This window comes from Nicotiana tomentosiformis, chromosome 3 (genome assembly GCF_000390325.3).
Source record: "Nicotiana tomentosiformis chromosome 3, ASM39032v3, whole genome shotgun sequence".
In the NCBI taxonomy this organism is placed as follows: Eukaryota; Viridiplantae; Streptophyta; class Magnoliopsida; order Solanales; family Solanaceae; genus Nicotiana; species Nicotiana tomentosiformis.
The window spans coordinates 23,753,311-23,765,354 of record NC_090814.1 but is presented as its reverse complement, the minus strand read 5'-3'; the positions used below and the strand labels follow the sequence as shown (position 1 = coordinate 23,765,354).

The following is a 12,044-nucleotide window of genomic DNA, read 5'->3' as shown; positions in this document are numbered from 1 at the left end:
TATCTCTAACTTGACTAATCAAGTCCAAGCATACAACAAAAGCATAGAATCAACGTGTATAGAAGACATGCGCAACAAAGCATTAAAAATTTCTATTATATAGAAACGGGAGTGAGGTAGGACGAACAGAGTTCGTCGAACACGACATCTACATGGCTATTTGTCTATTATACCCTTGACCTACCCCCGTTAATTAGTACAGTAGTAATTACTCCTTTAGGGATAAATTGGTAATTGAACTTTTTCATCTTCTTCCTTTCTAACACTTATATATTCCACTTTTAATTAATTCATAATTATTTCTCTACTGCTAACTCTAATAGTACAATCCAGAAACTCCTCCTATTATCACTAATCATCTTCTTCCTTTCTATTACTCCTCAGAGACCTTGAATTCGTTGTCGTTCAGATTTCTCCACTCGGTTCCAAGTTGTCTATGCTAATTTCCTTACTTCTCAATCAGTGAGTTTTCTGCTTTCTTATCTTTGTTTAACACACCCGGTTATTGATGATGGCACCTTACTGAAAATATGTTAAATTTGTATGTTCTTTTGAATAGTTTGTTGTTGGATTTCTACATGCATATCGATGATAGTATCAATTTTTATAAAGGTTTGGTTTGGAAATAGATGCCCAAATTCGATTTTTTCGGTAAACATTTATTCTTTTTCCCTCTTCAATAGATGTCGATTTCTATTATTTAGATGATTTTGTATTTATTGTCTCCTTCAACTGGTAAGTAAGCTACAATTGATTTTGTGTTGGCTGAGAGGTAGGTTAACTCTCATCCCTTCTTTGCCGAATAAGCTGTTATTTTGTGCTGTTTTCTTCTCCGTCATATTAGGGTTTCAATACGGCCAAAAAAAAAATGGAAAGGATGAAGATGAAATTGTTATGGTATTGAGTTCTATTTATGTCAATTAATTTATTCCAGGATGCTGTTTGTACGGCTCAGATCTTTGCTGTCCGCGCATGTATGAAAATCGTAAGCATCCTATTTGTTACTCCAATTTTAAAGAAAAAACAGGTAAATGCCTTTTCTTACCTCAACTACGATTTAGAATTTTTTCCTAAAATGTAGTTATCTTAAGTTCTCTACTAAATCTGAAGGAAAGGTTAGTATTTTATGTGTAATTACTAAAAAATGTGCCTTTTGTGTTTCCTTTGCTTCTTTTGGGTCAGAAATTGGTTCTAGATTTATCATTTGATTATTTAGAAACTTTTAAAGTATTGGGGAAATGGCCGATGAATACGATAAGTTTAACTGATTTATATCCTGCATATGCCGCAAATTTGCTACTATCATGTAGAAGTTCGATCAGGACATGAACTTGCCTATATCTATTAGAAACTGGAGCTAATTAACAATATTTTGATTCAACCAATTCTCTATGATATGAAGCTGAAGAATCATTTTTGAATTGTCGTTGTGTATCCTTTTAAGATGAGGCACACTGCAGAATGAACTAAGGAAGTATCCACTTCATATTTTATCTTCTTATGATTGATCAATTTTTATACCATCACTCGCTTCTTGTAACAATTTCTAGAACGGCTAGACTTACTTCCTTAAATTGGTATTTGAGTCTATATATTTGTTGCCCTGATGAAACCTAATACAACTTCTAACTTCTTTTTCTTCTAACAAAAAGATGCCTTATTAGTTTTTTAGAACTTCTTTTATGATCTTGTTAACTTTACTATGCTTACAAAAGCTTATTCATATGGAGTAATCTTACAGAAGAACAGTTCTTACGAATCGTCGATCTTAAAGTTAATGCCACTAAAATTTCAAATGCACTCTTATTGATGAAGATCCTTTAACGTTTTACTTTTGCAATAGAAACTTTTTCCTGAAGACAATAGTCATGCTTTTACTCCAAAAGGTAATTTGGGTAGCTTATATTGTAATTTTTGTTAATAATGTTGTAGCTAGAGGTCAAAATTTGAGGTGGTTTGGCATTGTAGAAATTTTCATGGTTAATAACACATGTCAACTAAAACACTTACTAATACAAATAGACTTAGGTCTTTTGGTCTTTACATATAGACATGTGATTTATTTATGGAAGCAAAGACATTTTTTTCTTTTCTGGAGCATTTGAACTTTGAATTGTGGGCTTTAGATATATGATTTTGGTGAGGATACTGGTTTTTTGGATTAAAAGAGATAAAAGAGTGTCTACCAATCCCAATTTTTCTGTATTTTCGATGTTTGACAGTATAAAGCATATGATGTCATTTACAGGCATTGTAAGGAAATTTGGCCATGTGGCCTAGACTTTATAAAGTAAATTGGCTTCACCATATCTAAATATCCATGTACACTAGCTAAATAAAGAGGGCTTGTATTTTGAGTAGTTGCATAAATGCAGCTGTGAGCTCCATATAAATTGTTAGGAAGAATGGAAAAAATGCATTAAACACAACTGCCAAGTGTGTGTCCTTACATATTCTAAAAGCGCTTAACGAGCAAGATCTAGATATAATATCCATCAAGAAAAAGCGTCAAACTGTACTTCATATGACTTGAAGGTCAGGATAGTTTTGTGATCGAGGAAATTCTAGATACGGACAACTAATATTGATTAAGCGTGGCAAGAAGGGCAACACAACTTTGCATATATTCACATGGAAATGTCATCCACATGTATCTTTTTATTTCGTTTCTTAAGGTTATGATATGACTCTTGCTTTTCTTAACACATTAAAGACCTGCACTCATTTCTGGATGACGAAGTTAAAACTCAATTTTTGTAGCACCCAATTTCTTAATCATTGCATTATATTCATTTCTAAAGATTGAGTTCTTGAACTGTCAATACTTTTGTTTTTCATCTTATTGTTAAATAAAATGGTTAGTAGAGGTTTATTCTAGACAAATTGCCTGGAGAATGATATAAAATTTTCTTATAAAAATTTAGAGAAGGAAAAATATTATAGGTTACAACATTGCAGTAGATGACTGGTGTAAGGACCTCTGGATGCACTGTTATTTTAAGTTGGGGACTAATTGGTACTCATAGGCAGACAACACTATATGGATTGACTTCCTTATATTATAGTTCCAATGGTCTTTAAATTTGTACTCATTGGTATGTGAATTTATGTGCTATATTTATATTTCATAAATTACAACAGCATGGTATATGCATTTCAATATAGCTATCGAATGAGTATAATTTTCACAGAATTGACCCCGGTAAAGACTTGAAACGTGGAGGTTATAGTCAATGATTTCATATACTGCACCAACAAACTCATATGATGACAATCTCACATTCCCGTATGGTTATGTTCTTTTTGAAGGTACTGTAATAAAACTTCTAATATGTTGCTGTGTTAGAAAGGCAAAGGTTGGCTACAAAGCTGGGTGGATAGTTTGCGTCGTAGCAAATGAAAAAGTAAGATGTATTTGTAATGCGCTTGAAAATGCATACATTTACTACATCTTTGGGTATTATATCTATACTATTTAACTATATATGATTGAACTGAATAACTTTAGAGACGTATAATATATATATATATATATATATATATATTGCAGTATTGTACATAAAAGTGTCGTATTATGCACAATCATGGTACATAGAAGTCTTCTGCTATGGTTCAGGAAGCTTAGAACATTGACAGGTTACTTTCAGCTCTAGCAGATGTAATATCTGCTATAGAATAGAAGCATCCACAATCTATATAGGTAGCTTCTAATCTTTGATGTATGTAGGTTACAATTGAGTCATTTGATATTCACCAAGGTTCATTAGGCAATCAAATAGTTCTTTTAACTTCAAATTTGTCTAGAAATTCTGATTTCTAAAAATCGTACTAATCAAAGTTGTAAGATTCTTTATATTAATGTTCCTTTTGTTCTCTATAGTTTGAGTTGCCATGTTTTTGATGCATGTGGAAACTCGACTACTTTGATTTTTGTGGAAATCATTCATTCTTATAGGGAGTAATGTGAGACTGGTTTGTTGGACAAACAACAACAATTAGCGACATCCAAGAGATGAGATTGATAGAGTGTTAAAACAGAAGAATGCTACCGACTGCTTCTTTAAGCATCTCTCACTTCTTTTTTCGATTCTTTCTTGGTTGCAGATTGTCTAGGGTTGATGTGTTTTCTTATGGTTTGGTGTTGTGCTTCCTTTTTTAATTGGGTGTTGTACTTGGTTTGAAAATTCTTTTGGAAATAACTCCCTTCCAAAACTCTTTAGACCCTGTAATTTTGCGGCTTACTAGCTCAATGATTTCCTGCGAAGCTCTGTTTACTACAACTTTACTATGTTGGGCCCGTGCGTAGCACGTGCAACACCTACTAGTACATGAATAAGCATGGGTTTCAATTAAAATAGATAAAGCTTCTACTTTTATGCCCGGACTCATCAAATGGTATCATAACAAACCTGAAATCTATCACTCTCTCACAAACTTGCGTGAACGTCCCCAACAAAGAAATGGGAGGGCAACCCTATGTATCCTTATCCATGTGCAAACTATGAATGTAAATCCATATGTTCTAACTGATACCTCATTATGAATGTGATTCAACCTATGCCCTAAGTGATACCTCAAAGCAGAAACGTGAATCCACACACCCTAACAGCTCAATGGCTCACAACAATCTCAATAAATAATGAGAGCAACATATATATATATATATATATATATATATATATATATATATATATATATATATATATATATATGTTTGAGATTTTCTGATTGCAGGAGCTTTTAATATGGTAAGTATATCGTGTGTTTTTACGGAATGGTTGCTCGCATACGTAAGATATTAGATGCCTGTCTACCTCACCTAGGTTGGGGTGTGATAGTGTTATGTTTTGGGACTGGTTGGTATGATTGGATGGAGTCCCGAGAGGCTCGAGTGTGTTTTAGATAGGTTCTAGATCATTTTGATGCTTCTTGGCAGGTCTGATGCTAGTACCCCGCAACTGCGAAGTGCGGTGCACAAATGCGATGTCGCACCTGCGAGGGAGAAGTCCGCACCTGCGAAGGTAGGCCTGGGACTGGAAGTATGCAGATGTGTAGGGGTGGTTGCTCCTTAGGAGGGCGCTTCTATGTGGTTTAGTCGCACCAGCGGAGCCGCAGATGCGAGCCGTGTGTGTAGATGCAAAAGGTCGGCAGTTTAAGTGAAGCCTATAGAAGCGAGACTTGGGTCGTAAATGCGACTTTGCACAAGCGAAAGTTGGACCGCAGATGCAAGATCACTTCGCAGCAAATTATAATCGATGGTTTGGCTTCATTTTATCATATTTTGATATTGGGAGCTTGGATTGGAGTGATTTTCTAGGCGACTTTCACCCACTTGGATTGGGTAAGTGTTCTTAACTCGGATTTGATTATTATTCGTTATTCTATCATTGATTTTGGCTTTTGATTGATAAAATCTAAGAGAAAAAATTGGGGTTTTTGTGAGAAATTTTAGGAGAATGTGTAACGACCCGACCGATCGTTTTTAGTATTTGCATTCAGTTCGGCAGTTTGAGGTCACGAATATCTTCACATGGTGTATTTTGTTTTGCGTGCATCGTTTGTTTCGATTTTCAAGTTGTTCGGAATTGATTTAGAAGGATGAATCTGACTTGAGAAGCTTGAAGTTGAAAGAGTTCACCAAGTTTGACTTTTCAGTATTTGACCTTGGATCAGAATATTTGCATATGGATAATTCTAGAGCGTTTCGACACAAATTGGCAAAAATTGGCAATTTAAAGGTTTAGAATTTTTCTAAATTTGACCATGGTTTGACTTTATAGCTACCGGGTTCAGATTTTGATTTCAAGACTTGAATAAGTCCGTCATTTGGAACTTGTCTGCAAAATTTGGTGTGATTAGAAGTTGGTTGGTAGGATTCAGACGCGTGGTTGTGTTTCTAGTAATTTTTGAAGTTCAATGATAATTTCATGTGTTTTGGTGTCCGATTCGTGGTTCTAGATGTCATTTTGGTGTTTTTATCGAGCGAGCGAGTTCGTATGATATTTATGCACTTGTGTAGATATTTCATGTGGAGCTCCGGGGGCTCGGGTGGGTTTTGGACGCGTTTCAGAGTGTTTGGAAGAGTTTCAGTTTTGTTGGTTTTGGTCTGGTGCTCAAGTCTCGCAAATGCGAGATTTTGTTCGCATTTGTGAACCTCGCATTTGCGAGGAGGGTTACACATTTGCGAGGTTGTGGTTGCACTGTTGAGTTCACATTTGCGAAGAAGTTGATCGCATTTGCGATGGCACCTAGGCAAGGTATTTTTCCGCATTTACGACCCACTCGTCGCTTTAGCGAGGTGCCCAGCTTCGCATTTGCGAGCTTTTATGTCTCATTTGCGACGTCAACAAAGTTGGTCAGTGATCGCTTTTGCTATCAAGTTTCTGCAATTGCGGGGTTCACATTTGCGAAACCCAGATCGCAAATGCGATATCTGCAACTTGTTTATAGGTGAGTATTTAGGGACTTAGCTTCATTTTACCATATTTTGAACCCTAGACTCGGTAGGAGGCGATTTGGTGGAGAGATTATTTATACCAAACTATTGGGTAAGTGATTTTAATTAATTTTCAATAAACAATTTTTCATGATTATATACAAAATTTAATATTTAATTCATGAGAATCTAAGAGATATTTTGGGGATTTGATCTATGTTTTGAAAAATAAAAATTTGAGATTTGAGAGTCGAATTGGACTCGAATTTGAAAACCAAACACATATATGAACTCGTGTGGCTATAGGTAGTCGATACCTTCCCTTCGACTCGAGTTATGATTGGACGGTCCCGGGGTTGACTTTTGTTGACTTTTGGGGAATTGTATAAAGATGATAGCTTTATTAATTGGAATTGGTTTCTCTTGCATTGTTTGATATTGTTAAGTCATTTTTGGCTAGATTTGAGCCGAGCGGAGGTGAATTTTAAAGGGAAAAGCTTTTTTGAGTATTGATTTGGCCTAATTGAGGTAAGTATCTTGCTTAACTTTGTGTAGGGGAAAACTACTCCTTAGGATTTGGGTTGATTGCACTATTTAAATTATGTGAAAGACGTGTACACGAGCTTAAATGTGGCATTTGACTGGTTTAGACTTTTAGGATTCTTTCATGCATTTAATTGAAGTGTTTAATACATGTTCTATCATTTATTGTCAAGTTTACTCCTTACCTGCATTAATTGTTAATTACAATTACTTGTTGAATTCATGCCATATCCGTTATGTTCCTTAATTGTTAATTGATTCTTTGTAATTGTGCCTTTATTCATGAACAGTCATTACTTGCTATTTGACTTTGTGAGTCATCATGTAACTATTTTATCCGCTTGTGACCTTCTTTGTTTAGTTCCTTTATTTCGTTTAATTTTGTGATACGTCATAATTGGTTGTAGTTTGTTTTCTTAATTCATATTGTTTGGGGATCGGGTTGCACGCCGCAATGGTATTGAAATAATATGAAAAGATATGGTACAGAGCGATAAGAACAGATGATATGATATAAGAGGGATCGGGTTGCACGCCGCAAAAGATTGATATGTTGTGATTGTTTGTGATAATAAAGTTATTCCTGGTTGTGATTCTCGTAGTACATTTTATGTTGGAATGGTTTGTCGGATGAACATTTATTATTGTTTCTTAAACCATTTCACTTCTATTTTGATCGTATTTGGTGGACTGTCGGTATTCTAGTAATGGAACGATGTTGACTTCTTGTGTGAGTCATGCATTCTACGTGATTTGTTATGTTACCTTAACATGCCAATTTGTGTCTCAGTTATTTCTTGATAAATTGATTGTCAAGGTGAATTTATGTGCATGAGGTTATTATCTCATATTAGGTTAAGTTGTTGGTAACTTAGCGGTTCTAAATAAAAGAATTCTTAAGTTGTTTTACTTATGTGACTTTCAAAATAAAACTCGTTATCTCACTCGGTACTTCACTATTTTAAATGCTTATCTCATATTTACTTTAATTGGGTTTTCAAATTTCATGCATCACCCTATTTGATGTTTTCTTTACTTGAAAAGTGTCATCACATTTTACTTACATATTTAACTCGTTAATTTAACAGGTGTTTTACTTTGTTTAAACACGATATTTTTACTTATTTTATTGATTTCTAAACTAAACCTATATGATACTCTATTTGTATAATTTGTTCTTATTTTACTTTATTTGATTTCTAAAATATACTCATTATCTCATTTGACGTCTTACTTTATTTCAGAGTATTATTACGGTTATTTGGTATTATATATACAATTCTCGATCACTTTAATTGATATTTGACACGGTTACAATGTACATGGTAGCAGGTGGGCCTTGTCGAGCGAAGGTGATTGTTATTTGTGGGTACAAGGTGCCAGACATGACGATTTGGAAATTGACTCATGATTTGTGGTTACGAGGTGTGGTGCCTTGGGGTAACTCTTGTTGCAAGTCCATGCGTTGGGAATGATTTGATTAATTGAGCTGCCATCTGTTTTCCTTATTTGAGTTCATTCATATCTCTTTGGTGTTGTTACTGCTTTATTCCCATTTACTTCTTGCTGCTATTTATGCTTCTATTATTTTCATTATTGGTTGTAAATCAATAATCTTTTCGTTATTAGTCATACATTGATGTTCTTTCCATTGTTAGCTTCATGTTATATCTTGCACAGGTTTATATGTCTAGTGGGTGTCTTGATCTGGCCTCGTCACTACTCTACCGAGGTTTGACTTGATACTTACTGGGTACCGCTATGGTGTACTCATGCTACGCTTCTGCAGTGATGTATTTGATATTTCTAGTTTTTCATTTCCATTGTTTACTATTATTTCGGGACAATGATGTACTTGATATTTCTAGTTACTCTCAGAAAAGCTTATGTCTTGTACTACCGGTTTTGGAATTGTATTACTGATGTTGGATCAACTATGTTGTTTCAGTTATTAATTAGTGTATTGAAGTTAAGTTAGTAAAATTTCGTTAATTCTCAGCACGTGTTAGGCTAACTTAGTTCCAGTGATTAGGTGCCATGAAGACTACCTAAGATAGGGTTTTGGGATCGTGACAAATTGGTATCAGAGCTTCTAGGTTTCATAGGTGCTACGAGTCATAAGCAAGTTTAGTAAAGTCTTGCAGTCGGTACAGAGACGTCTGAACTTATTTTCGAGAGTCTACAAAACTATTAGGAAACTCCACTTATTTCATTCCTTATCGTGCGACATTGATTCAGCTTAAAATATATATTTTATATTCATTTGCATCCACTTGTGTATGATATTGCGCACTCGACATCAGCTATACACCGACGGTTTGTGATGTTGCGGACATGCTACGAGGGGGCCATGGATGCTCAATCATTGTTTCAGGATGTTCTCCAAGCTCAAGACGGGGATGTGTTGAGAAATCTTTCAATTGTTCACGAGTGGAGTGCAGCGGGTTCTGGCATCTGGTTGGTAAGTACAAGATTAAGAGGACTTAATTGATTGCCTAGTTGTTGTGATCATGGTAAGGTTATGAGAAAATATTGATTTGAGTATAGTTGGTGGTACTAGAGACTATGTGTTTTGTATTGGACTTCTATTTAGTGAAAGGTACATATTGTCATTCAAGGCACTCGAGGAAACGAACTTGACTATCACGAGGAGGGAAATGCGCTTAATAGATGATTTGAAGTGTCTTACAATGGGGGTTGTACGAGCTATGAAGGTTGGTATTGTGGATCATCGAATGTTATGTTCTTTGGCTTTGCGCCAAGTGGGGGAGTCTACTATCGACGATCAGATTGCATGGTCATGTGATATATTAGTCTTGGTTTGAGGTATATATGTGGTATCGAAGGGTCCCCCGAAATTTGTGTATGGCTAAGGACTGAGATTTGCATGGAATAGTGCTGGGACTTGTGGTATTTCCGTGTCATTAATAATTTAACGTCTCAGTATTAGAGAGGTTAGAGGAACAACTTCAGATTCACAGAAGGTCTCTTCAGAGTGGGTATCTCGGTTGCAGCATTATGGGGTCCTTCAGAGAAAATATAGTGGTTTATGAGCTTCTAGGCTACGTGGTTCATGCTCGGATCTTCTGCATTGAGCTTTGGTTTTGGGATCGTTGTGTACCGACAGGTAGGAGTGTTATCCTGAAGAAAAGTCAAGGAGGATCCGAAGAAATGGGTCAGCTCGGTGGTGTTGGGTCAGCATAGCAATAAAGGTAATTGGTCCTTTTTGGGTGGCAATTCTTTACCGGTGTTTGTGGAAGTACTCTTGGGTTGGACGGTTTGCATGACTCGGTTGAGTTGGGAAAATTCAGTTTTGATGGCTTGACTATGTGCGGACAAGTTTCGAAGAGTTCTTGATGGTGTCGACCACAGCTTGAGCTGGCTGGCTGCTACTAGCATAAGGAATATGTTGCGCATTATGGTTTTCTCCTAGATGGATATCAGAAGTTGAGAGAATGCTGGCACTATTAGATATCGCATGAGTAGAGCGTGCATTCTAGGAGGCACCTTGTGTTTTGACTTGCGGATGCTTGACTGGTGTTACGGTGATCTCCTGCTTTCGGGATTCTGAGGTTCAGGTTTTGCTGCGTAGCAGGGAAGATCTATGTGGGCGTCTTCCGTAAGATGATGAAGTGCGAGTGATGTACCAGCCATTTGAGTAGCGAAATTAGGATCGGGTTTTGGGGGCTGGATGTCCTCGTAGGCGGACTATTCCTTGATTCCGGATTGTGGGGAAATGTTGAGAATAGGATAACCAATGACATACATTATGGATAGGTTGCTATAGACTTTTGGAAGGTTATTTATCTATTTGGGAATGATAGGAATTGGTTTGGGGGCTATTTGAAAGCCTAATGAGAATGCGTATTCTATATCATATCAGGTTTGGTTACTCTTACGCAATTGCTATCGTGGGTATATTACCGGACATAATGGATGTTATTCGTTCCCCAATCTACGCTATGTGCTTCTCTATTATGCTATGATGGGTTATGAGATTATATAATTATTCACACGCATGTTGTAATCCCATTAAGGACTTATGGCGATATGGGCTAGATGGCCCTCGTGATGTTGATTTGCTTATTGCACCTTAGTTGTGCTTGTTTTTCTCCGTATTGTGTTATTCCTATTCATCTTTCCACATTTATATTTGTGCATTCTAGCGTGCTTGATGTTGGCATACATGTGATTAGTGATCCCGATCATTTTGGCTTGATGGGTATCCCTATGTGGATTGATATATTTGGTATCGGGTTGCGCTCCGCATCTGATGTTATGTGGGATACCCTTCCTTGTGTTTATTTCATGTTTTATTTTACCTCTGTGGGATGAGTTAATGAAATTGTACTTTTATTGTTATATTTGTTGTACTTGTTAGATAGTCCTCGTACCTTGATTTATTTCTGTTGTGAGATACTTTCTTTCTGAGTTGTTGCTTGTTTGGTGAATGGACCGTGTTGTGTGAGAATCCATGTGGTTTTAGGGTGATTTGTTAGTTAGGCTGCTTGTATTGGCTGAGATGAGGTTTCTAGACCTGATATTCGCACTATCAAATCAGGATGAGGAGTGTTTGGAAGAATGATACCTTATTTCTGCTCATAATTTGGCAATGAGCCTTGTCGGACGAGAGAGCTTCTTGACTTGTTGATTTAGTGGGTGGTTATGAGTTTTTGCATGTTTCTTTTATCACTAGCAACGTTGCGGAGGTCCAGAACGAGGTTTTATTTGGCATGAAGTGTATTACCGATACAGAGATTGTTATAGAGCTGCTCTGGTGGTCGGAAGTTATTGCTACAAACATCTGGGTTATATGGAATGTCAGGTGATTATACCTTGGGTTGAGGTTGCGACTTGATCCAACTTGTTCATGCTTATACAGTGTATTGATGCGAGATTCGGGTCTTATTATGAGTTTCAGACATTGAGGATTGGGTTCTAAGGTTTATGGACTAAGGATGAGGTGAAATCTTCAGTTAAGTTGTGTTGTTAGGCTTACATGGATTGGGGTGACATGGGATCACACCCGGGTGTATGTATGGTGAGCTCATGCAGTGATTTGGTG

General features: G+C 36.4%; 1 long non-coding RNA gene across 11 annotated transcripts; it reads left to right on the top strand.

The window, feature by feature from the left end:
- The first annotated feature begins 294 nt into the window (after positions 1–294).
- LOC104112937 (uncharacterized) lies at positions 295–8,630 on the top strand. Of its 11 annotated transcripts, none has more exons than XR_011414638.1 (5): positions 305–462; positions 935–1,027; positions 3,310–3,404; positions 6,897–6,964; positions 8,312–8,630. It is a non-coding gene; the product is annotated as an uncharacterized lncRNA (long non-coding RNA). The 11 variants fall into 11 exon arrangements; XR_011414633.1 differs by adding an exon at positions 4,937–5,341 and having other exon boundaries at positions 935–3,404; XR_011414631.1 differs by adding an exon at positions 4,105–5,341 and having other exon boundaries at positions 935–3,404.
- The last annotated feature ends 3,414 nt before the right edge of the window (positions 8,631–12,044 follow it).